We start from the raw sequence: 26,664 nt of genomic DNA, 5'->3' as shown, positions 1-26,664 counted from the left end.
CTGAAGGTCATTTTAGCCAATTTTTTTTATAACTTTGTGCATTAAACAAAGTGTGTCTACATTCACACAATTCATTTATGTTTCATATACATCTTATATACACAGTCTGAAGGTCATTTAATACAATATTTTTTAATAACTGTGTGTATTAAACAAAGTTTGTGTACATTGAGCCATCAGAAAACAAAAGTTTCACTATCTCACTCTCGCTCAAAAAAGTCCGTATTTCGGAATATTCCGTATTTCGGATATTTGGATATGGGATACTCAACCTGTACTAACAATAAAGGAAACTTAACACATTTATGTGTTATTCAGTTTGATTTAACATTTCCATATAACCCCCCATTTAGCTAGGACCATATGAGGGCTAATATGTACACTATGTGCCTCTACCCAGGTATGCTTTTATTGCTGCTCACTATAATGGGCCTACCTGGGAAAACCCATTGGTTACAATTGTTCCATGTACTAGGTAAGTGTTGTGTGAAAGTTTTTAACATAAAACATATATATATATATATATATATATATATATATATATATACCCACTTACACCTCAGCGCTGTTGTTGGAACACCACTCCATCCCTCTTCACAATTAAACATTTAATATAACAATTTTATTGGTTGATACCATAAAGATACATAAAATCAACTTTTAAATATATTTCAAAATACAAGTTCTAGATTTCATTAAGAAACAGTATTCTAACACTGTCTTAATATAATGCAAGACAAATAAGAACCTTACAAGACAAATATAGTTATGTGGCTGGAAATAATGCAGTGCAAGACGGCCGGAGCTCCAAGATTCCCACCCAACCTGTATGTTTTTTAACGCAGCGAACATTTACAAGGCAAAACCAGGTTGGATCTACCTTGTAAATGATTGCCGCTTTTAAAAAACGTACGAGTTCATCTGGAATTTCGGAGCTCCAGACATAACATCCGGCCTATATTCTTAATGAGTATGAACCCATCCTCCTTCTGTCTTTCCCGTCCAACTACTGCTATAACTAAGACTACAACGCATCTTATACCCAATGGAGTTGTATAATATATTTCTACTACTTCCCATTACTCGAGCAATACAATGGAGTCCCGATGCAGTTCCAAGCTATAACATTTAGCAATTAACAATATATATATATATATATATATATATATATATATATATACACACACACACACACACACACACACACACACTTTATATCCGGCACTCATAAATTCTATATGCTTTACTTGTCCTGTTGCCCTCCTTTATTACCTTCACCTGACAATGCAGGCATAGGTGATACAGACCATTCAATCCGGCTGCACTCAGGGATGAAAGAAGAGGCTAAAACACACTGTTTTTTGTCAACGTTTCAATGCCTATAGCATTTTCATCACGACACATGTTACATACAAATGACTCACCTATATGTGCTCCCATCACCATTGATTTCCGCTGCCGTCTCTCGCGGGTCCACTGGTTGGCATCGGTCAGTGACGTCACACCCAGTGCCCGTCACCAGGAAAAAGAGGCTAAACAACAAGAGACACTGATACCAATTTGTACATATAGATAGTTATAGAGTCAGGAGTCTCAGTGTTAGTGCTGCTGGCAGCTCTTATATACTCCTGGCTCCCCTATCACCTGACCCATCTGTCTCCTACCATGAAACAGCTGTTTTCCCACTAAATCTCAGGCATGAGCCCTTCTAGAGCTTTCTGTCTGTTTTATTTACAGTATTTATTTATTGTACATATTTTCCTACCTCACACTATACCCATATCCACCATAAATATACCTATGCATAGCTATATTGTCCCACTGACATCTCATTAACCCTAACTAGGGTTACATTTATGAATAAATATTAAATTACATTATTGTACATTAGCAGCAGGTGTGATAATACCTTATTTAAATAAAATATGTAATGAAAATAAGATGTACCCAATAAGTGTGTTTCTAATTTGGTATTCTTATTGTTTTTTTTCTGAATTTCTAGCTTTTCTATTTGTTCTGAATGTAGTTCTAGTTGTTGCCCTGTAGTAAGATCACACCCCTGGGTGAAATAATTATGATAGAAAACTACATGTCATTTCCCTGTGACAACATCACCAAGCTACCTGCAGTATGGCTGGGCCGGCACATATCTGAACTCATACTTGCACAGAGCCAGCAGCTGCAGTAGGGAAGCCAATCCTGCATACCCGGGAATGAGTTGATCAAAGAAAATATTATCCCCCCCCAGCCAGGAATAAAATAACTTTCAAGCCCCCCCCACCCCCCCAGCCTGCCAAGTCTTGCACTAAGAGAAAACATTCACTTGACTCGCCCTCCTGTCTCCTCCTGAGTCCACTCCAGAAATATTGAAGAACAGCATGGGTGTAGTATGATATGCCGGTGGCCAGGACCCCGGCGGCCAGCATACAGGTGCCGGGATCCTGACCGCCGGCATACCGACAGCTGGGCGAGCGCAAATGAAGAAGTCAATCACACAGAGCAGTGATAGTCCCACTCCTGCCACAGGTCCCTTTCAGACAGTGTGTCACTCACTGTCATCATCCAGCTCCGAGACTGACTCCACTGTATTCCGGAAATTCGGAGATTGGAGGCACCAATCCCAAAATGCAAATCTTGACCTCTTTTGGCCAATTCCCCAGGATCCTGCCGATCCTGGGATTGGCTTCTTTAAGCAGCAATGAGTAAACTTCAATATTAAATAAAGGGGGCCTGCCAGATATCTTGCATAGCAATGTGTTACACAAAGAAAAAAAACTCAACAGTATTGTTCTAGGCCAGACATTGCTTGGCCTTCTAAACAATAGATCACAGATGTCATGCTGTATTTGAAAATAGTATATTTTGGCTGAATGCATTTCATTGAGATATCTTATTTAAGGAGGGCATTCTGTTTTAATTGATATGGGGAGGCTAATGTAAACGTATATACTGAAAAAATAGTCGTTTTAGTGTATGGCAGTGGCGGAACTACCGCCAGTGCAAGCAGTGCCTTGCACTGGGGCCTGCCACTGTCTAGGGGCCCAAAGCAGCACGGCATGTAATGAGTCAAACTGACTCATTACATGCCGCTGTGTTCTGCATGCAACCGCCGCCACCGAGGACAGGAGAGGAGCGCAGCGGCCACGGGGGTGAAGGAGGAGGAGGGAGCCGCAGCAGCGCACTGTAATTGGTGGAGGCTCTGCTGCTGCTGTCCCTTTCCTTCCCCATAGGCTGTCCGCCGCTGTGAATGCTGGGAAGCGCATCCCAGCATTCACAGCGGCAGAGGGCAGCCAATGAGGAAGGAAAGGGACAGCAGCAGCAGCACCTCCACCAATTACACAGCGCTGCTGCGGCTCCCTCCTCCACCTCCCTCCTCCTTCTCCCCTGCCCGGGATCTCTGCAGAAGCTGCATGAGGAGCCTGAGCCAGCGGAGAGAGTAAGTATAATTATCTTTCTTTCTTTCTTTCTTTCTTTCTTTTTTTCTTTCTTTCTTTCTTTCTTTCTTTCTTTTTTGTCTGCCTTAATGTGTAAAAAGGGGGATGCTGTCTGCCGTAATGTGTAAAAAGGGGACGCTGTCTGCCATACTGTGTAAAAAGGGGACGCTGTCTGCCGTAACGTGTAAAAAGGGGGACGCTGTCTGCCGTAATGTGTAAAAAGGGGACGCTGTCTGACATAATGTTTAAAAAAAGGGGACGCTGTCTGCCGTAATGTGTAAAAAGGGGGACGCTGTCTGCCGTACTGTGTAAAAAGGGGACTCTGCCGTAATGTGTAAAAAATGGGACGCTGTCTGCCGTAATGTGTAAAAAGGGGACGCTGTCTGCCATAATGTGTAAAAAGGGGGACGCTGTCTGCTGTACTGTGTAAAAAGGGGACTCTGCCGTAATGTGTAAAAAATGGGACGCTGTCTGCCGTAATGTGTATAAAGGGGCTCTACCTGGTATAGTGGTGCTACTGTGCGGCATAATTTGAATATTGGAGACTACTGTGCACCGTTATATGAATTGGTATTATTTTGTGGCCACACCCCTTCCCCACGAAGCCATGCCCCTATATTTTTTGTGCCCCTGTTTTACATGGGGGGAGGGTCTCCGATGCCGTTTCTTGCACACAGTGCTAAAATGTCTAGTTACGGCACTGTTGCTAAGTATCCATTTCTCTGGCCCTGAGCAGGTCCCCCTCACCAGATCTGAGGGGGTGGACTTGGATGGGATGGGGGGGGGGGCCAAAGCATTTTGTCACACCTGGGCCCACCGCTCGCTAGTTCTGCTACTGGTGTATGGTGCTTGGTATTCAAAATTAAATATTACTTAGAGAACTGCTTAGACTTGCCTTGTTTGCCTCTACCTAATCTTAGGCATCAAAATATCATGTCCTGCTGGGCTTATAGTACATGTGTGTAGTACCATGGTGTGGGGTGGGTGTAGTGGTTAGTTGAGTACAACTTGGGTATACCTGGTTCTTGGTCAGCTTCTCACCTCAGATACTCTGTTGCTGTACCACACCTGGGCAGAGATGTAAGGACAGTACCTAGAACAGACACAAAGAGATATGATTTGGGGGTAACAAAATGAATTGTGGCATTTATTCTGAAACCGGGATGTCTGTAAAACCAATGCAGTTCAATTCTTCAAGGATAAACATATTGTAAACGTATATTATAAACCTTGCAATAATATGCATTAACACTCTACAAAGGACTTTAGTTCAATAGAAATAAACACGTCTAAAGACATTTAACAGATGTGTTCTAAAGTATTAAAATAAACGCAATATCTATCATGCTCCAAACCACTACAGGAATAATATCATAAATAATCACTTATTACCAGTGAGACTCACAGCACACACTAACTGCCAGGAAAGTTATTAGATAACACTAATGTCCAATATGTAATAAAAGTAAACAGGGATCTTGCAAGGTAACAGAGGTTATAGCTTAGTTCTTTATAAATAAATTGCAACCATCCTGTGTGGTGAGGTAGCATAGAAATCCTCCCTAATTATAAAATTATTACTTTGAGTAGGTATTTTTTCCTATGAAGTTTCAGTCTTTGCAGTCAGTCTCAGCAATGGAAACTAAGGCAAATTGAACATTGTATCTGTAATAACAGATAATAGTGTATATAACAGGTGGAATGGTCTTGCCTAAATGATCTGTTCCTCAGGGTCAGACTTTTCCTCCAAATGCAGGTACAGCAATGAAGATGGGTGGAAGTCCTGATCTCTAAGCTTGTTTATTTCTATTCTCTCAGATCTGCTTCCCTCTGATACTCTAGTGGCTTTTCTGAAAGTCTCAGTCACTCTGTAAAGGTTTTCTGCACATACTCCTCTATCAATCTCAAAGTGACTTTACTCAGCCCTGATGTCTCCACCTCACAAGATGGCCAGCTATTCTTCTCCCACCTTCCTTAGACCAACTGCCGGACAATTGATGAAGGTCTGGGGTGGAGCCAGGAGGTGTCCGGATCTCTTTAAAGTTTGTTAACACACTGTGTTCAAAGAACTGACTGTGGACAGTTCTTATTGGATAGCCGGTCATTTGCTTCTACTACCATTCGTTAGTGATACACCCAGAGCCGGCCCTAACCAATATGATGCCTTAGGCAAGATTTTGGGTTGTGCCCCCTAGCACCACCACTAGTTCTGCCTCTGACCCTGCACCCCTTTCCCAGCAGCATCACCCCTCACCCATAGCAGTCCTTATTTTGGTGTTCCTACCCCCTATATTTTAAATAGGAATAGGGTGCACATTCGGCGCACAGCCCAAAAAGATGTTTGTTTTTTCTGGGAAGGGAAAATTATGCCACACAGTACTGCAACTTTAATCACATTTTATCATGCGAAAGTGTCCCTAATTCACGTTACTACACACAGTATTACCACTTTACCTTATAAACGTTACCCCTTACATAGTGCCCCTTATTCACATTACATCACACTGAATTGCTCCTTATTCACATTACACCACACCATATTGCTCTTTATTCACATTAGACCACGCAGTAGTACCCTTTCTATACGTTACACCACACCGTAGAGCACCATATACACATAATGCCACACATTAGTAACACATTTATACACATATTACCACACAGTAATGACCCTTATACATCTGACACACATTATTAATGTCCTTATAAACATAATGTGCCTTACACATTATGCCAACCTTTATTAATGCCCTTATACAAATAATGCCACACATTAGTAATGCATTTATACACATAATACTACACAGTAATGCCCTATACACATGACACACATTATTAATGTCCTTATAAGCATAATGCGCCTTACACATTATGCTAACCTTTATTAATGCCCTTATACACATAATGTGCCATACACATATGTCGCACATCATTAATGCTCTTATACACATAATGACACACATAATGTGCCTTTCACATATGCCGCACATTATTAGTGCCCATATACACATAATGACACACATAGTGCCCCTTACACATATGTCACACATTATTAATGCCCTTATACACATAATGACATGCATAATGCCCCTTACACATATGCCGAACGCTACTACACAACCAATCCACTCACATACAGCACTCACACATTCGCTAACACTGTGACCTCTGCCTCTGCTTGGATACAGATGTGTCCTCATAAATCTTGCCTCAAAGTGCCATGCAGCAGGAGATGCTTGGCGTGAGTCAGCTGGCAGCACTGCTAACGTTGGGTGCCTAATTTTGATGAAAATGCATCTTATTTGCATTGCTAGGATGCACAAGCAGCTTCTGCTGATAAAAATGATATGTGGCATGCCTATATACTGTGTGCGACTGTGGCTGTATCTGCATACGAAATGCTACACACAGAATATAGGCATGCCGCATATAATTTTTATCAGCAGAAGCCCTCGGCATTAGCCTAGTTTGCCTATGCCTAAGGCCGCTTCTGGAGACACCCCTTTGAGAAGTTTTTCAGATTAATTTACGATGTGTGGTTTTTATGTGTATTTGTTTTACTAATTATAAGTACTACATTATGTATTTAATTTTCCCTTTTTTTGAGGGGGGGGTATATCATAGTATACACATACCGTATATGTATACTACTACTGAGCTGTTAGTCTTTAATTGCTGAATATAGAAGATTGGAGAGTGATTACTGATTAAATCCAATTGGGGACTGTTTTTTGTGAAATAAACTAACCTGAAGGATGGAGGAACATACAATTCATTTTGGTTCCCTAAGAGTGAACATGTGATACATTGTTGGACTGCACCAGTGGAAAGTATTCCATTTCTTTGTTGTGAAACACATACAAATGCATTACAAAGACTATACAATATAACTATCAAAGGCAGGGACCCCATTTTGAATTCCACATGCAGAATTAATTACATTTTATGACATTTCAACAAGCAGCAGATTAAAAACTGCACAACATTTTGCAATAGCACTTCACTATATGTTACACCATGCCTTCTACGCAACGTATTTCAAATGTCCAGTGGCTTAGACAAATACTTCATCAGTTGCTGATGTTCCACTTGTGGAACGTTGGCAGGTAAAGGGTAGATGCAGGTTCACGAATCAGCTAATCACTTAACTGAGGAAGCAGGTGACCTCATGACAGTCAAACACCCAAAAATGTCATAACCACAAGGCTCAATAGGTAATGTTGTTATTAGAGTGTAAGAAATTCTGCTAAGTATGATCTTTCCAATATTACCTGGGCTTAACAAAAAAATAACTTAAAAAAATTACCCCCACATGTTTAAGTAGATGCAAAGAGATACATTTCTGCCAAGATTGGCAGACTCAGTCACTAATCCGCACTGCCAACCAATCTTTTGCCTTCATATATTTTCTCTCCCCTAATGAAATCAGATGTCTGTCCTTCCCATCCTATCCTTCCTCTTCCTGAGGTCCCTCATGTCATTAAAAGTTTGTCTTTTTTAGCTTTTGAAACTCTTCTTTGTTATTTGTTTTATTATGCTGCTGGACCCGAGTTATTTGATGTAAGATCTGTACCAACACTAAAAAAATAAAAATAAAATAAAATAGTTTTTTTTTAATGTATGAGTGAGACTAGCAGGGGAATGCATATTTATCTGTTATTATACTGCATGTTTGTGATGTTTTGTTCTTATTACTCTCATTATTTACTACTTTCTTCACTTTTATGTTAAGGTTAAAGCAACCAATATATTTTGTCTAGATGTATTATGAAAATGAGCTCACTCTCCACAGTATGTTATTCCAGAAGCATTTATAATAGTAAAATAATTGGATATCTGTTTTTAGCAATAGAGAGTTCTCTATTGGATTTCAAAAGAGCTGTGACCAGAACCTAGCCTTTTAAAATGTCATGTTTTATTTGCTAATGCTTCTCCTGCCTGCACGTGCAGACTGTTCTGAGAGTGATTGCAAAAATGTGAATTGAAAATGAACTAATATTATTAAAAAAGGAGATGTAATTTACTATTGTGTTACCTAAATAGTAAATATGCCGAATTTGTCTGAATTAGGGTTATTTACAAAATGCTAAATTTCATTGCTTCTTGGGTTTTAATGACCCATAAGGCACACAAGCACACACCAAATTAATTTATTAGTCCTGGGTTCTAATGCAGAAATTCAATCTGATCCTAGTTTTGCAAATGTGCAAACTCATCTCACTACAGTACCTTCCTCCTTCCCCAGTCATCGCTATCTCTCTACCTTCCTGCTCTCAGGTCCCCATTGACTTGCTCACACTTCATGTCTTCTGTCTGTGTCCGCTCTCCTTAGATTGTAAGCTCCTAGGAGCAGGGTCCTCCTCCCTCCTGTTCTCTCAGCCTTCTTCTCTTGCACGTCAATTACAGCCCACTTGTAACCGCTCATCCCTTCCGCTGGTCACCAACGCTATTGATGACATGTCCCTATCTTAGCTGCTCATCTTCTTATCATCTGTATTGTGTACTGAGATATGTGTTGCTAATTGTTACTTGTGTCCTGTTTATTTTTTGGATACTTTAAGGGTAGGGCCACACATTGCAGCCAAGCGTGGGACCAGCTTGGCTGGAATTAGACTGCACATGGGCGCCTATGCAGGTGCCCACACATGTGCGGCAGTTCCGCCGCCGCAGAATCCAACGACAGCATGCTGCGGTTGGGCCGGATGGCAGGACAACGGGATTTCAGTGTGAAAACATACATTTCAATGTATGTGTTCCATTGAAATCCCTTGTGTCTCTGACTGGATCCTGTTCTGCGGCATCCCGCAGCACAGGATCCGTGTAAACACAAAACCTCCTTCCCGGCCAAGCGGGTCCCACTTGGCTGCTATGTGTGGCCCTAGCCTAATGTTCTGTTTTACCCTGTTCTGTCTCTCACTGTTTACTTTTGTACAGCGCTGTGGACCACTTGTGGCGACATATAAAGTGTAGTAATAATAATAATAATAATAATAATAATAAGCTGAAGATGATAACAGTGGACACTTTAGGTTCACCCCCTTCATTAATTTAAAACAATCCATTTATCACCTAAAATATTTGGTAGTTTTAAATTAATCCTGAAAATGAGAGGTACTGTGTTTGTTATATCAGTTTGTGTGTTTGTTTTCGTTCTAATTTTTTTAAAATCTCTTTATTCCGATTTTTTTGGTATTAACATGGAACATATGCACAGGAATAAAATACAGGGTGGTCCATAAGTGTTGCAGCACCCTTATAAAAAGGAAATGGGTAAAGAAATATTAATTAATCCAGTGTCTACATATATATGTGTGTGTGTGTGTGTGTGTGTGTGTGTGTGCGTGTGTGGGGGGGGGGGGTGTTGGTATTGGGTGTGAGAATCAGAAAGTGAGAGATTTTGTGAGAGTTCTCCTGTTTTTTTAAAGTGGCAATCATGTATAAAATCAACCTGATCTTGCCATGTAAATGATTGGCACTTTTAAAAGACCGGAGAACTCTGACAAAACTCTGACAGAATCAGAATCACTTTCTGATTCTCACACCATATTACATTAGCTCCATGATATGGAAGTAGGGGAAAACTTTTTAGGGTATGTCAACAGTCATGTGACATATCAAACAGATGCAGAATTTCGTAAAGGTGTTTCCACACTTATGGACCACCCTGTATATTATCTTTTTAAAGTCTCTGTCCCAACAGAAATACAGTAATGAAAAAGTTAAGTCCTACATACCATCCAACGGCACCTTTTTAGCAGGTGCAGTACCTTTTTTTATGGTCTGTACCAATTTTTGGCTCTCCAAACTTCCATTGAAAGTTTAGAAAAAGCCCTTTTTCCTAATTTGTACCGATTTTTGCACATGGTTTTGCCCATTGGCTAACAAATTTGCTGCTGCAATCAGATCTGAATTAGGCCCAGAATTTGCAGTGAAGTATTGCACTTTTGTAAATGAAAATATAAATCTACTCGAAAACAACAATAAATCATTTTGCCTACATAAAATCATTATGTGGAATATCACAAATTTATTGGAATAACATCTAATAATTGAAACAGGACTACAGTATACTTGAAATAAGACTACTACCCAAAATTGAAACATGCTTAATGCTGCCATTTGGTAGACATTATATGAATATCTGACACTCTTAGTAACACCTGTAATCATGGCAGTAAACTGTGGACAGCAATTAATATTTCCATGGATACAACTGCTAAATTGTTTACACCTGGCCTGCCAAACAATAGCAGCAGGCATATCTCAGTCTTACAAGGCCCAATTTCATGTAGAAATTCTGTGTCAAATATTAGTTGTGGAAACCATTGTAAGGATATTAATTACTATAAACCTGAAAGATAAAGATATAATCCATACCCTCCAACTGTACCTTTTTGGCATGTACAGTACCTTTTTTTTTATGGTCTGTACAAATTTTTGGCTCTCCAAACTTCCATTGAAAGTATAGGAAAAGGGCGTGACCACGCCCCCTTTACCCGTGACCACGCCCCTTTTAGGATTTGTTCCGATTTTTACGTATAAAATGTTGGAGGGTATGATAATCAAAACAGAGGCAGACCTCTACTTATTGAAAATAGAAGGTGTACTGTAGCCCTCTCCAAACAATGGGGGTCATTCCGAGTTGTTCGCTCGTTGCCGATTTTCGCAACGGTGCGATTAAGGCGAAAATGCGCATGTGCATGGTACGCAGTGCGCATGCGCTAAGTATTTCAGCACAAAACTTAGTAGATTTACTCACGTCCGAACGAAGAATTTTCATCGTTGAAGTGATCGGAGTGTGATTGACAGGAAGTGGGTGTTTCTGGGCGGAAACTGACCGTTTTCTGGTAGTGTGCGGAAAAACGCAGGCGTGCCAGGATAAAACGCGGGAGTGTCTGGAGAAACGGGGGAGTGGCTGACCAAACGCAGGGCGTGTTTGTGACGTCAAACCAGGAACGAAACGGGCTGAGCTGATCGCAATGTAGGAGTAAGTCTCGAGCTACTCAGAAACTGCTAAGAAATTTCTATTCGCAATTCTGCTAATCTTCCGTTCACAATTCTGCTAAGCTAAGATACACTCCCAGAGGGCGGCGGCCTAGCGTGTGCAATGCTGCTAAAATCTGCTAGCGAGCGAACAACTCGGAATGACCCCCAATGGGTGGTATTCAGTATATCGGTTGTTGGGATTTCAGCGCACAGTATACCGGCGCCGGAATCCCGACAACCAGCATACAGACACCTTTTCTTTTTCTTGGGGGTCCATGACCCCCTGGAGGGAGAATAGATAGCGTGGCGCGCATATCATGCCACCGAGCCCGCAAGAGTGAATTTGCGCTCGCCCCGCTGTTGGCAAGCCAGTGGTCGGGATCCTGGCACCCGTATGCTGGCCGCCGGGGACCCGGCCACCGGCAACTCATACCACATCCCCCCACAATACTGTAGGTGGTGATTTCTAAATGTATTTATTAAAATCATATGGAAGGATTGTGAGTGCACCTGTAGCAATTAAGATGTAATGCTTTATTAGGTATAGTTAGGGTCATAGAGAGTGGTGCCGTACCCAGGTACTGACGGGGAGCCGTGGCATGGTATGGGTCGTGATAATGCCCCCTAAAAATATGGGGAAAAAATGATGGGTAGCGCTATTTGCCCCTCAGCCGATCAGTTACAGGAAGGGGTGGGGAGGTGAGGTTGATGCCCAGTGCCTAACCCTTACCTTGTGATGGCAAGTGTGAGCATCCTCCTCAGCAGTGCCATTTTGCCAGTGGTATTCTGGAAGAGGGTACATGTGCACTAGAGAGCAAAGTGTCTGTCACAGTGCCAGAGACTTTGCCTCCACTGTGCAGCACCAGCTTCTCGAAAATGACACTGGGAATATGGCGCCGCAGAGGAGGAGCGTTCCACTTGCCATCACAAGAGGTAAGTACTGTATGTATGCTCCGGGTGACGGGGGAATAAAAAGGCAAAAGACAGTCTGATGCGAGTGACACAAGCCATGCCTTGTGCCACACAACGTTATACTAAATTTGTGCCTTCATACCAATTCTTTTGCAGCAAAAAATACTAATCCTAAGTAACTAATACACTATAAATAAATTTGTATGCAACCAAGATGTAAATTTAAGGAAAAGTACACAAGCATAGGAATCACTACCAGTTACAGAATAGGTATATCAGGTAGTTCACACGGGCAAATACAGTTTATACATGAGAAAAGGAGCTTTGCTACTGACACAGAGTTTCTCCTTTATGATGAACACAGCAGAAGTGACGTCACCAACCACTGAAACAGCAGACATCACACCGAAGCAGGAGGTGATTGCAACTCAGCATATCTAATTGATGGTTCACTGACATTATAACGAAAACATTGATGGTTAGTAACCATCGGTATCGGTATGTTCATCTCTATAAGATATATGTAGTCAGTAAAAAATGTGGGTAGATACAACCATCATGGGCGGGATGTATTAACATACATCGCCGCCCACCGCTGCAATGCTAATTGCATATGTACTAACATATGCGATTAACATTGCAATGCAGTGGCGGAGCCCCCCGCGATACCTGTGAGGTGGTGTGCGGGGGGTACTCCGTCACTTCCCTGGAGTCTCCATCTCCTCACCTGCCGGGAAGCAGGCAGCAGGCTGTCCCGGGTGCCTCCTACTCCCCCCTGCAGCCGGAAGGACGTCCATCTGTGTTGCTAGTGGGAGGGGGAGTTTGACTTCCAGGACCAGGGCTGCCTTAACGGAGGTATGCTGGATGGAGGGGGGTCAGCATCAGCGGCTCGGGACGGCGGAGGCGGCGGGTTGCGGTGGCTGGCTGTAAGAGGCCCATATAATCCTATAGGGTATCGCCATCAAAAGATGGCGATACACTCAGGGGCGAAAACGTGGCGGCCAGGTGTTAGTACATATGAAAATGCGGTAAAACCCGCGAAAAAGGGGGTTTTACCGCATTTTCCCTTTGGTATATCCCGCCCCATGTAAGAGACGTATATCTTATACTAACACAGTTTGCATTAATACCAGATATGTTTTAAACATATTGACAAAATGTATTCACAATAGTATTTATATACTTCAGATTTGCAGTAAGGGGTAGCATTCATGGATGGCTATTAAATAAGTTGTTCCTTTTCCACTGATTGCTTATATACTGTACCTCTAGTTCTCTATTCTTAATTAACAGGAACCTGATGTAATAATATTCATCCCCTTTAACTCTAAATTAGTATATAGTAGATCAATCCTCAACACATACTGTAGTTATACATTTGATATTGTTCAGCAACCCTCTTGAAGTTAGAGATCACAGAAGTGCTGTAGGAGTGATTATAGCATCAGTCATTAATCACTGAATCTTCTATACAGTAACTGTAGTCTATTGTTACTTTCATGAGATTAGTTGCTCTGACCCATGGTATTCCCAGCCTAACCTCAAATTCCATGCATGACTAACGGATTACCTATCCTTATAAAGGCAAGCCCGTCAGCACTGACCTCTCACATCTACTAGTACAGTACATGTTCCATCCCTAAAAAACCTACACTCAAGGCGATGTGACACTTGTAGCCAAGCTCTACCACTTACACATTTTGGATATACGACCTGCAGAATTTTACTCAGTATTTCAGTTGAGGAATTCCAATGACCTTATAATGCGCAATATAACTTCCCTTTTCCTGCTACTAATACCTATCACTAATCAATAAATGATTCTACTGGCCATTCCCATTGCATGACTACACTACTTTCTAGACTGAATCTCATTTTAAATTATAAGTTTCCTTTATCTGCTCTTGTTTTTCTTGCTGACAAAAATATTGTTCCTCTATGATTGACAAGAGCTCCTCTTGTAGTTATAAAAAGACACTCTGACATACATGACCCATTTTACCAAGGAGACTTTTGTCTGGTATATTTTTTCCAAACTTCAATGTTATCGTGTTCACAAAGTTTGTAAATGAAATCTGATGAGTTATTCCTCCTGACAGTCCTGCCAAAAACCGGACTGTCAGAGGCAATAATTGGGATTTTTATGCAGAAAAGGGTAAGAGCTTCTTGGAAGGGACAGTGGGGAAATGAATGAATAATCAGATCTTGCTTTAAATATCTGTCTGTCTGTCTGTCTTTGTAAAGGTTGCTCTATTATAAAAATAATGTTAGCTATTTAAAAGAAACTTTAAAACAATTTGTGACACTAATAAACATTTAACATTACATTTACAGCAGCTATCATCTATTATACTGCTATCCAAAGGATGTTTACAAAAGAAATACAGTAATATAGCAAATTAAGCTCTAAAGTCCTCTATTGGCTTGAAAAAAATTTCTCTCGACGTGCTAAAGGCGCGGTGATACCACTGCTCTAAATAAAATACGAGTGGCCCAAGGCTTTTGGCAGATGCTAGAAAACTTGTTTCCAAAAACTGCTCCTGTTCAAATAACCTTATAAAAGGCACGGAAATAATTGTTTTCATACACAATAAATTATTGTCTTTGTGTAGACAATACTTTTGTTTAATAACTGATTACTCTCTCATTTGCCTACTGTGATGTATTAAATTACAAGTTAAATGTTTGTTTTGTATTCTGAAACCTACAGTTCATTATTGCTTCAAACCTGTATGTGTTTTTTTTTTTTATTGAAAACCAAAACTATTAAATTGATCATTCTACTTCAGCACATGTTTGCAACTATGATGACAACTGTACAGTTTACAATAATCAGGGCATTTCCATATGTGTTTTTTCTGTATACCTGTCAGAGGTCTGAATAAACAGTAAGAACTGCACAGAAGCCGTGAACAATAATTGCCCAGTTTTGGGCTTGGGTCAGTAGTGGTTTGATCACAGGAGTCCAGCTGATTTGCTTCCACACCAGTTAGCTGTTTTACATTCTGTATGTGTTCTAAACTGACAAACTGCAGTGTGCTATTGTGTGCAGATAGATACTGAGTATATCTAACACAGAGATCATGTCATTATTTTAAAAAAAAATGACCCGATCAATCTATCGATCTATTTGTGTCCATATTTATGTATATGTCAGTGAGGAGATTGTATTGGGATCAGAGGCGGATTGGCCATAGGGTTTACAGGGAAGATTCCCGGTGGGCCGACGCACATGTGGGGCCTGTTTAGTTTGAGCACATGTGGTCCTTTTTATAGACATAATGAATAAGATGCAAAATAATTTGCATATATGAAAATGACTTTGCCACTTAGCCTGTGATTGCAGATGATCTAGTGTATGCTCTGTCTGCCTGCTTGGCTGACATATAAGATTGAGGGAATAGTGATTGGGATACGGTTGGTGTAATAAGCAAGAAAATATATCTTTCTAAAGAATGATATAGTTTCCAAAATTCTGAAGGTGTATCATATAATGTGCTCATAATATTTAATTTAATTTCCTTTTAACTTCCCCCTTGATGCTAGACATGCCCACTATCTGGGAAGTCTTTGGGGGGGCGGGGGGGGGGGGGGGGGGCGTGCTGCTGCCATGGCCCATGGCTAGACCTTACACCTCTGGTGCTGATCATGTGGGGCCACTAGTACAAGTTTTTCCAGGGTCGCTTTTTGTTCCCAATCCGCCCCTGATTAGGATTAACCTTCTACGTGTCAGACTCTGGGAATCTGTTGGGCGGGGACTAGGGAATGGACTTTGAAGCCTTGCAGTAAAGCAAGGAGGTTTAATGTAACTTCTCCGCATACTGGATATGAACAAGAGAGAAAGAGACTTAAAGTCTGTAACTGATACTTGACCACAGGTATGTGGCTGGATGTCTAGATAGCCAGTACACTGTTCAATGCTTAAGTTCAGATGCTCTGTGTAGCTGGGTAGCTAGGATAGCTGGGACTCAGCTTGGTGCTTGACCATAAATGAACAGAAGAGCAGAATAACTGGATAGCTGGGACATCCCGAACATGGCTTAATACTTGACCGCAGGTGCAAAGCAGAGCAGGGTAGCTCGATAGCCGGGCACGGCTTGATGCCTGACCACAGGTGCACAGCAGGGCAGGATAGCTGGAGTAGCCCGGACACAGCTTGATACTTGACCACAGGCGCACAGCAGGGCAGGATAGCTGGAATAGCCGCGATACGGCTAGAAGCTTAACTGCAGGTGCACAGCAGGACAGGCTAGCTGAATAGCTGATATAGCCAGGACACGGCATGATGCTTGACCACAGGTGCACAGTAGGGCAGGATAGCTGGATAGCTGGAATTAGCCGGATGGTCAGGCAAAATGACACTGGGAACACCAGAACTCCTTTGCAGATGTCAGCTGAGTATTCAACCAAGTTCCAATGGAGCGAACTGCAGACCTGAAAGGAGAACAAAGCACTGAGCCTGGAGTAGTGATGGCCATCTACCATCGATGATTCAAAATCATCAATGGTCTGTGACCGATGGTAAACTACTTTTACCATCGATGGGGGAGAACCAGATGGTTTTCCACCATCGATGATAAAGAGCTATCAAATATTTTTTTATATTTTCTCCACGGTGTCAGTGACACGGAGCTTAGCTCCGCCCCCTGACACCCATGAAGCCACTCCCCAGGGCCCTGATTGGCCCGCTGCTAGCTCAATACTAAAGTAATGGTGGCCACTGATGGTTCCCTTACAGATGGTTTCCCACCATTGAGGTTATCCACCAATGGTACCATCGATGGTAATCATCAATGGATAACCCACCGATGGCCATTCCTGCCCTGGAGAGACTTCCACTCACCTCCTTTATACCCTGGAGCATCTGTGGCTTGGCTGGACATATCACATGGGGCGTGGTATGGAAGGTAGATAGTAACTAGGTCGACAGTGTCTAGGTCGACTACTATTGATCGACAGTGACTAGGTCGACATGGTCTCTAGGTCGACAAGGTCTCTAGGTCAACATGTTCTAGGTTGACAGGTCAAAAGGCCATAAGCTTTTTAATATTTTTGTTCCAGAGTAGAGTGACTTTTTATTTCATACATGACATATAAACACAATTTACTTAATTTAATATTTTTGTCTGAATATTTTTGGTCTAGGGGTGTCATGAAAAATATTCTAATACTCTAGGGTGCTGTGACTCAAAAAAGTTTGGGAACCACTGGCTAAGGGTGTTGATTGACTAGTTGTATGATGAATGAAACACTAAAAAGTGACCAACAAGTAATTAAATGGACACATTAGGTGTAGGCTAGCGATAGAATGAGGAAGAGAGATGCAGATGCACACTCCTAGCACTAAGAACACTGATAGTAAAAATAATTTAAATAAACTCACAATTAAAATGGAGTATAATTGAAGTTCTTAGCACACATTTGCGCAAATATGCGGGCCCATGTACCGCGACCAGGTGACTTCATCACATGGGTCCCTAACATTCCTAATGCTATCACATTATATAAATTTATACAGGACTTACCTCTAAATAGTGCCCTTACAATGTGTGATCTGAAATGCAGGAACCCAGCTAATTAAAACACCTGAGGGTAAATGGGAGGGGTGCCAATACCAGAGGAAGGAAGCCTTGCCTTCCAGTGTACAATATATACACAAATATAGAGGAAAAAGGGGGGCCTGGACTGCACACCCTAATACTAGAGATTTCAAGAGGTGCTATCATGCTGAGGCTTCTAATACTATGCTGGAGTAAGAGAGATGCAGATGCACACTCCTAGCACTAAGAACACTGATAGTAAAAATTATTTAAATAAACTCTCACAATTAGAATGGAGTATAATTGAAGTTCTTAGCACACATTTGCGCAAATATGCGGGCCCATGTACCGCGGCCAGGTGACTTCATCACATGAATCCCTAACATTCCTAATACTATCACATTATATACATTTATACAGGACTTACCTCTAAATAGTGCCCTTACAATGTGTGATCTGAAATGCAGGAACCTAGCTAATTAAAACACCTGAGGGTAAATGGGAGGGGTGCCAATACCAGAGGAAGGAAGCCTGGCCTTCCAGTGTACAATATATACACAAATATGGAGGAAAAAGGGGGGCCTGGACTGCACACCCTAATACTAAAGATTTCAAGAGATGCTATCGTGCTGAGGCTCTTGAAATATTTAGTATTAGGGTGTAATGTAAGAAATATTTATATACCATCTCATTATTGTTGTAAGCCTGAATGAGGTTGCATAAAGTTGAACTAAAGCTTGCAGCTTTCCCTGAATTTTCTAAAAATCAAAAAGCTTGTGATCCTCAGAGAATCTGCTATTCACTGTTTTTTTTTGTTCTGGTTTTGTGTGTGTGTGTGTGTGTGTGTGTGGGGGGGGGGGGGGTGAATTGATGTATTGAAATGTGTTGTCTAGTGTATCCTCTTGTGCTGTAACATGCCAAGACAAGGACTAGAGAACGTATGACAGTAACAATACTTGTTATTGATCATCCAGGACCTGCGCAGGAGAAAGTAATCCTGCATTCATAGTGTTGTTTTCACATAATTATTAATACCCTATTATTGCTTTATGAAGTCTTTGCTTATAGCATCTGCCACTCCATAAAAAGTTTCATGTGATGACTGATATTGGGGTGCCCCCAGGTTTTGAATTTCAAATTATAGGGGTTTATTCAGAGTTTTAACTGACAAGTAGTATAATGTACAGTACATGAAAAAAAAAAAAACAATCCGCAGGGTATTAAATGGACTTGGTAGGTGCATGATACTCGTGAACTGTGGACAGTGGTAATATATCACCAATTGAGTGAACTTCTTGAGGTAATCTTAATGGCAGACAAGAATACAAAGTAACCAGTCCAAGCAGACAAGCAAAGTCTAAATAAAATCCAGGGTCAAGGCTGGTGACAGACAAGCAGAGTCAAGGAAAAACCCAAGTTAAAGGCAGTCAGGAAATGGAACTATCTCCCATGAAAGAACAGCACTCATTATGACAAATTATGGGGCATAAGCAAATGAGGAATATCAGCAATACTGAGTTGCTCCTATTCTGATCCCTCCACTTCCCCCCTAAAAAAGAGCAAACGGAGGCCTTCTATGAGCATGTGCAGGTATGGTGTATGTGCAGTGAAGCTCCTGTCAGCCATCACTGCTCATCCTCCAGTCCAGCACATTCTCAGCTGAAGCCCTTCTCTGCTCTTTTTGGAGCAGAGTGGGGGCCAGGAGGAAAGAGTGGCCCCCACTTAACTTTGCTATGGGACCCAGCAATGCATTAGTGCCTGCAGTGAACCCTTCCTCTATTCTTATGCAGTGCGTGTGTAATGAAAATTACAGTCATTTAAAGAGTATACAACATTTAAATGATAATATGTATGTACAGAGCATTAACCATTGTCTGCTATATAATTTTGGTTTAAAAAACTTCAATGTCTGGTATCCTCCCACAATCCAAAAATATACTGGTAGGTTAATTGGCTCCCAAGAAAAAACTTAACCCTAGTGTGAATGTGTGTGAGTGTACATGTGGTAGGGAATATAGATTGTAAGCTCCACTGGGACAGGGACTGATGTGAATGGCCAAACATTCTCTGTAAAGCGCTGCGAATATGTGTGTGCTATAAAAATAACTAGTAATAAATAAATAAATTAACAAATAATTGTGTAATAAATTGTATTCAGGGATTTCCAAATGTGTGGTAGTCCGGTAACCCAATATTTGCTAGAAATATAATGCCCATGGCTAGGTTAGAAGAGGGTTTGGTGTTCTTTAATTTGAATAATTATCAGGTTGCATATTTGTTGAGCCAGCTTTGGGACTGGTTTGGGGTTAACTGCCCCATATCTTTGATTGTTCTTAAAAAAGATGTGTCCCAACCATTTTCCCTTTCGGATTTGTTGTGGTTTCCTATACTGTAGCTAATTATCCTCGTAGCTTTACCACCTCTAAGGTAGATTCTGCTACTATCATGGCCCAGCATAAACTGGTGAGGAGGATATATAGATGTCCTCACCAACTCTTTCTCTGGCTGGTATAGCCCATATGATTCCGGTTTACTAATAGGATTGACATAGGTCTCTCTACTCTTAGGGAAGATGTGTCCGATAAATGTTTGCTTCCCTCCTCTTGCTTACAGTCCGTCATTACTATTCTTTTTCAGGATTTGCAATTGAGGCATTGGTTACAAAGTGGGCACACTTCAGCACCTAGAAAACCTTGTATGTGTAGAAGAAGTTTACCTCTGCTAATCATAGAGGTGGTCTTATGTGGTGGTACCATTTGCTATTGCTTGACACAAAGAAATTTCAATTCCCTACCCAATCAAAATGGCAGAATGCCTTCTCAGTCATTGTCCAAAAATGTATAGGAGATTATTTTTTTAGTGGTACTGATAGTAAAAATGGGTGTGGTCACATGTCATGAGGGGGGGAGTGGTCACACAAGACTAGGGGAGTGGCTACCTGCCAATAGGGGCATGGACACATTATGCCACACACCAAAATGCCCATTACACATTATGCCACACACCGTAATGCCTATTATATATTATACCACACACTGTAATGCCTATTACATATTATGCACACACAGTTATGCCACTGACACCATTTTATGTCCCACACACAAAAATGCCCCTTATAAATTATGCGCCACAGTAAGGCTTCTATTTACAGTACGTGCTGCCATGGGTTTCATGGCAAAAGATGCAGCTTTCTGCATCTTCTCCTGGTGGTGCCAGTGTTCCCAACACTTCTGGGTAACGCTATATCTGCAGTGGCGTAATTATACATTTTGCGTCCCCCCCCATGGCATTTTAGTGCCGCTTACATGCATAATGCCCCCTGTGGTTCCGCTTACATGCATAATGCCCCCTGTAGTGCCGCTTACATGCATAATGCCCCCCTGTAGTGTCACTTACACACACACAATGCCCCCTGCTGTGCTGCTTACATGCATAATGCCCCAGTAGTGTTGCTTACACACATAATGCCTCCTGCAGTGCTGCTTACACACAATTCATCTACTAGGATTTACCACCCTACATGCTCGTTGCCAGGGGTTTCTTGCTCATTGCCAGATGTTACATGTTCATTGTCAAGGGTTTCTTGCTCATTGCCAGAGGTTGCATGCTTATTGCGGACAGAGACCCTGCGCCCTGCGGCATCGGCAGTGGGCTGGTGGTACTGTGTACCACTAGCATTTTTCTTAGTGGTACTCTGTACCACCCTGTACCATCCTACTTTCAGCACTGTTTACAGGTGTCCAGTTGTATAGAGCATGCAGAAATGTGTTTGAAGTTATTTGGTCTCACTTTGCTGCCATATGTATTCCTGTGGGCTGCCTGCGGTGTCTATAAAGTATGTAATCACTTAAATGTGTCTGGCATTTCACTCCTGGTTGTTCCCACTGTTCTGAATCATGGGCGCCGTCATCTTGGACTGTATTACATCATCTGTTCTATTTAAACCAGGAACTGCTTACAGGAGATGAGGTTAGGATCCAAACTGCTGGAATCCCAAACAAGAACTGCCTGGATGCCACACTCGTAAGCTGCAGGGGGGGGGGGTCATGTAGGTTTAGGCTGTGGGTAGGAAAGGTTAGACTTAGGTACCACCGGGGAGCGTCAGGGCTAGAATGTGAAAGGGCAGGGGTAGGCTAGGGTCAGGCTGCACTAAAGGCGGTTTAGGGAGTTAAGGGATCAGGATTACCTTACTTATTAGTAGATTTCAGGATATTAAGCTCCTGGATGCCACTGTCGGTATTGTGACAGCCAGCATTCCAAGCACCTTGATTCAATCTGCTAACAGTACATTGACAGTACAACATCACTCTCTGAGGATCAGTACCCCTGCTCCTGGTTCAGCATCTGCTCCAGTATTGGTTCTCAGTATTCTCCTCAGTGTGTTCCAGCAAAACTGCTTCAGTAGGTGCTGTGCAGCATTCTGCCTCAGTGTGTTCCATTAAACCTGCTTCAGTATTGCTTCTCAGCATTCTCCCTCAGTTTTCCAGTGCTGTCTAGAATACCTTATCTAGCATTGCTTCACAGCATTCTGCTCCAGTGAGATCCAGGAGACCTGCTCCAGTATTGCTTTAAACCATATTTCACTGCAGGCTGTTCCATTAGTGCTTCAGCATCCAGTTCCAGTGTTTCCTGCCTGCTTCACTTGTGCTTTCAGCACATACTGGGTCATTCAGACCCTAATGCAGCCATGCGTCTGTATGCGGCAGCTGCATTCGGGTGGTCTTACAGGATGTGGCCGCATAGTGATTGCCAGTGGCGGCCATCGGGGGCGGAGATGCAGCATTTTGCGGGCAGGCTGAACAGGAGCAGGCTGGGAGCGTTTTAGGGGCAGCTGCATGACGTCACACGCACCTGCTCTGATTAAAAAAAATAGCCATGAACCGCCTGACGTGCTGCCAGGGGTCAACCTTAGTTTGATGCCTCCACAATGTAATTTATTTATTTATTGAAATGGAAAAAAATGGAATATAAAAAAATGGAATATCAAACTCAATTTTTTTTTACAGTTACCCCCTAGAGTACTGTGTATGCTGTGAATTTGACATTTTTATCAGGTCCCCCACCAGAGATATAAGAGGTCAATTTACGTGAAAAATTTAAAAACAAGCAATTTCAAAGTGCTCTAATAAAAAAAGTAAACTAGTTAGGTAACTCAAAATCTGGTTGACAAATTTTTGAGTATATAACTATTCCCAAACAAAATTACAGCTCTGAAATTTAATTCCTTCCCACTGAAATACAGTACAATCTAAATAATAAACTTTTTTTTAAATCTGACAATTAACTGTGAACTTAAATTTCAGTCATAAGGAAGTGAAGTAGGGAAAAAGTTGTACTGTCTGCAACAGTGACAAATGTCATACGCCATGATACAAAAATGACCGCCATCTTATTATGAAGGTAATAAAAAAATAAAGTAATGGTGGTTTCTGACTACTAACTTACAGGGGTCATCACACACAATTAATTAAAAAAAAATAAAGATGCTCAAGCAACCAATTAATTAATTTAATTCTGGACCATTTGATATGGATTGACCCTATGTCAGGATGAGTAACAGTGAAAAAAAATGAACAAGTGCATAATAAAAAACAAACAAAAACCCCCCACACATTTAAACAATACAGACAAAAACAGTCATATGATAATAATAATAATAATAATAAACAGCAGCAACAACAACAATATTAATAGCAATAAAAAAAAATTGGCTACATGTTTGATATAATTTGGCACAATTCCACTTTTTTTCAGTAGTTTTTCAAAATAACCATCTTGAAGTATAGTCAATATTAGTGATTCCCAGCCAATCTCCATAGTAGGGAACAAAAATACACACAGCTCATCAGGGTTTCCACAGTTTGGCGATAAAACAGTTGTAATTATTTTATTTACGTGTACTGTCACTAGACTAGCTCATGAAGTACAGGCCTCCAATAGAGTTGTGTCATTATAGGGATTTCACTGTGGAGTGCTAGATGGGACTTAATTATCTGTTTCTTTTACATCTGGTGCACTTAACATCTAATGTCTAGAGATTAAAAAGGATAATTATTAATGAAAAAAACTCAACTTGGAGACTCTTGTACTATCTCATCAATAATATAAAAAGAAAAGGAAAACTGACAACTAAACACATTTAATGGTATTCTGAACAGAAAACACCATGTGCAGTATTTACTAATATTTTATTTTGTATGGTACCTACATATAACACAGCAGTTTACAGAGACTATTTAATCATTCTCATCAGATTATTCCCCAGTGGAGTTTACAGTCTAAGTTTTATTTCACACAAACACACATTTGTCAGGAACCTAATAACAAACTAGTATGAGTTTGAAAAATGTGGCTGAACATTAGAGAACCTGGAGGAAATAAAACCAAAGCATATACACACACGTTTCATGCCATAAGGAAGCGGTTCCCAAACTTTTTTGAATCACGGTGCCCTAGAGTATCAGAATTTATTTAATGGCACCCCTAGGCCAAAAGTTTCTTATTGAGAACTTTAGAAAGAAATATTACATTTAATAAATTGTGTTTATATGTCATCCTTAGGTTCAGTTATGTGGTGAGGGACAGGATTTGCTTATGTTTGTCCACATATTATGACTGACAGCCACTAGCACTGGCATTGCCTGTTGCATTGACCATAAATAATTTGATCTTGTCCTGAACCACCAATCCAAGGTAGCCCTACAAATACCCAAGGCACCCCAGAATGCCTAGGCACACAGTTTGAGAACCACTGCCATAAGGTATTCCTGAAACACTTCCAGATCTGTTCTTCAAGAGGGCGGGACAGGATCTCTATAAAACTTTGCCATGCTTCGAAAAATTTCTCCGTAATCCACTCCTTCTGTAGCGAGGCCTCTAACCATTCCCTTCTAAAAATATATAAAAAAACTTTAAAAAAAAAAGAGAAAATGGTGGGGCAGGCAGTATCCAGAGTTGCAGGATACATTTTTTAGCTATGGCTGATATAGCTATCAGCAATTTACTTTCTTATCCCTTGCACTACTCGAGTGCCTTCAGGCAGAGCCGGATTAAGACCATGGGGGGCCCGGGACACTTAAGACAGTGGGACCCCTAATAAAGAGAAGGCATATATATATATATATATATATATATATATATACACACACACACACACACACATACACATATACATATATATATACACACACACACACACACACACACACACACACACACACACAGCAGCAGCTTAATAAAACTTGCCTCCCCAAGCAGCACACGGCAGACCTCCTGCCCTGCACTCCCATCCCCACTGCAGCAGCGGCCACACAGACAGGACAGCTGAGCTGAGCGATGGCTCAGCTGTCCAATAATGTATGAATCAAGCAGCCTGCCGCTCAGTCATTGGGCACGCAGGCTGCTTCATTCATACATTATTGGACAGCTGAGCCGTCGCTCAGCTTAGCTGTCCTGTCTGTGCGGCCGCTGCTGCAGTGAGGACCAGAGGCGGATTTAGATCTCATGGGGCCCTAAGCAAGATACCGATTTGGGGCCCCCTCCCTCAAAAAATTCAAAATACGCCTCATAGTATGAGCTGAACTTCATGTTACGCCACACAGTATGAGCCGAAATTCAAATTATGCTATACAGAATGAGCCGAAATTCACATTATGCAACACAGGATGAGCCAAAATTCAAGTTACACCACAGTACGAGCCAAAATTCAGGTTACGCCACACAGTATGAGCCGAAATTCAAATTATGCCACACAGAATGAGCCAAAATTCAAGTTACGCCTCACAGTATGAGCCGAAATTCACATTATGCCACACAGAATGAGCCAAAATTCAAGTTACGCCACACAGTATGAGATGAAATTCACATTATGCCACACAGAATGAGCCAAAATTCATATTATGCCAGACAATATGAGCCGAAATTCACATTGCGCCACACAATATGAGCCGAAATTCACGTTACACCAAAAAGTATGAGCTGGAATTTACCTTACGCCACACAGTATGAGCCGAAAATTAAAATTATACTACACTATGAGCCGAAATTCACCTTACACCAAATAAGTCTGAGCCGAAATTCACCTTATGCCACACAGTATGAGCCGAAATTCACATTATGCTATACAGAATGAGCCTCCCCATTGTGTCTCTGAGCCACACCATTTCCCCCGTGTCATCTCTCAGCCACATCATCATCTCCCTCGTGAGGCCAACAATCAGCATGTGGGGGGGGGGGGGGGGATGCCAGGACAGTGATGCTGGAGGTGAGGCCAACACTGGCAGGCACACTGTCAGTGACGTCTTTGTAGTTACTGATTCAATCACCACACACCAAGTACCGATTGGGGCCCACCCCCCTGGCAGGCACATATCACCATATACTACATATAGACCAGATCGCCCAACCCTTAGTGCCGCCACTGCCGCAGAAGCAGCTGCACACATGTTAAAGGAAGCTGGCACAGGTTGGCAGCCACGATACAGCAAACAGCATACTCACTGTGACAGGCTGATATACACAGTGAGTCACTGTCCCCGTCGTGCTGCTTCCTCTGCGGCTCTGCCTGCTTCGATCGGTGCCTCTGTCTCCTCTCTGTGTGACTGCTGGGGAGCCTGGGCGGGCTGGAAGTGAAATCCAGTCCATGCGGTCCAGGGTCCACCACTACACGCTGCCTGCTTAGCCTGTCCCGCAGCCCGCTCTGTCTCCCGGCCTCCGTGCGCTGCTGCCTGCTGGTCACATGCACTGCAGCAGGAGAGGAGGATGGAGTGGGGGCTGCACTCACTGTGGGCATG

The sequence above is a fragment of the Pseudophryne corroboree genome, chromosome 4 (assembly GCF_028390025.1).
Source record: "Pseudophryne corroboree isolate aPseCor3 chromosome 4, aPseCor3.hap2, whole genome shotgun sequence".
In the NCBI taxonomy this organism is placed as follows: domain Eukaryota; kingdom Metazoa; phylum Chordata; class Amphibia; order Anura; family Myobatrachidae; genus Pseudophryne; species Pseudophryne corroboree.
This window is presented reverse-complemented; position numbering follows the sequence as displayed.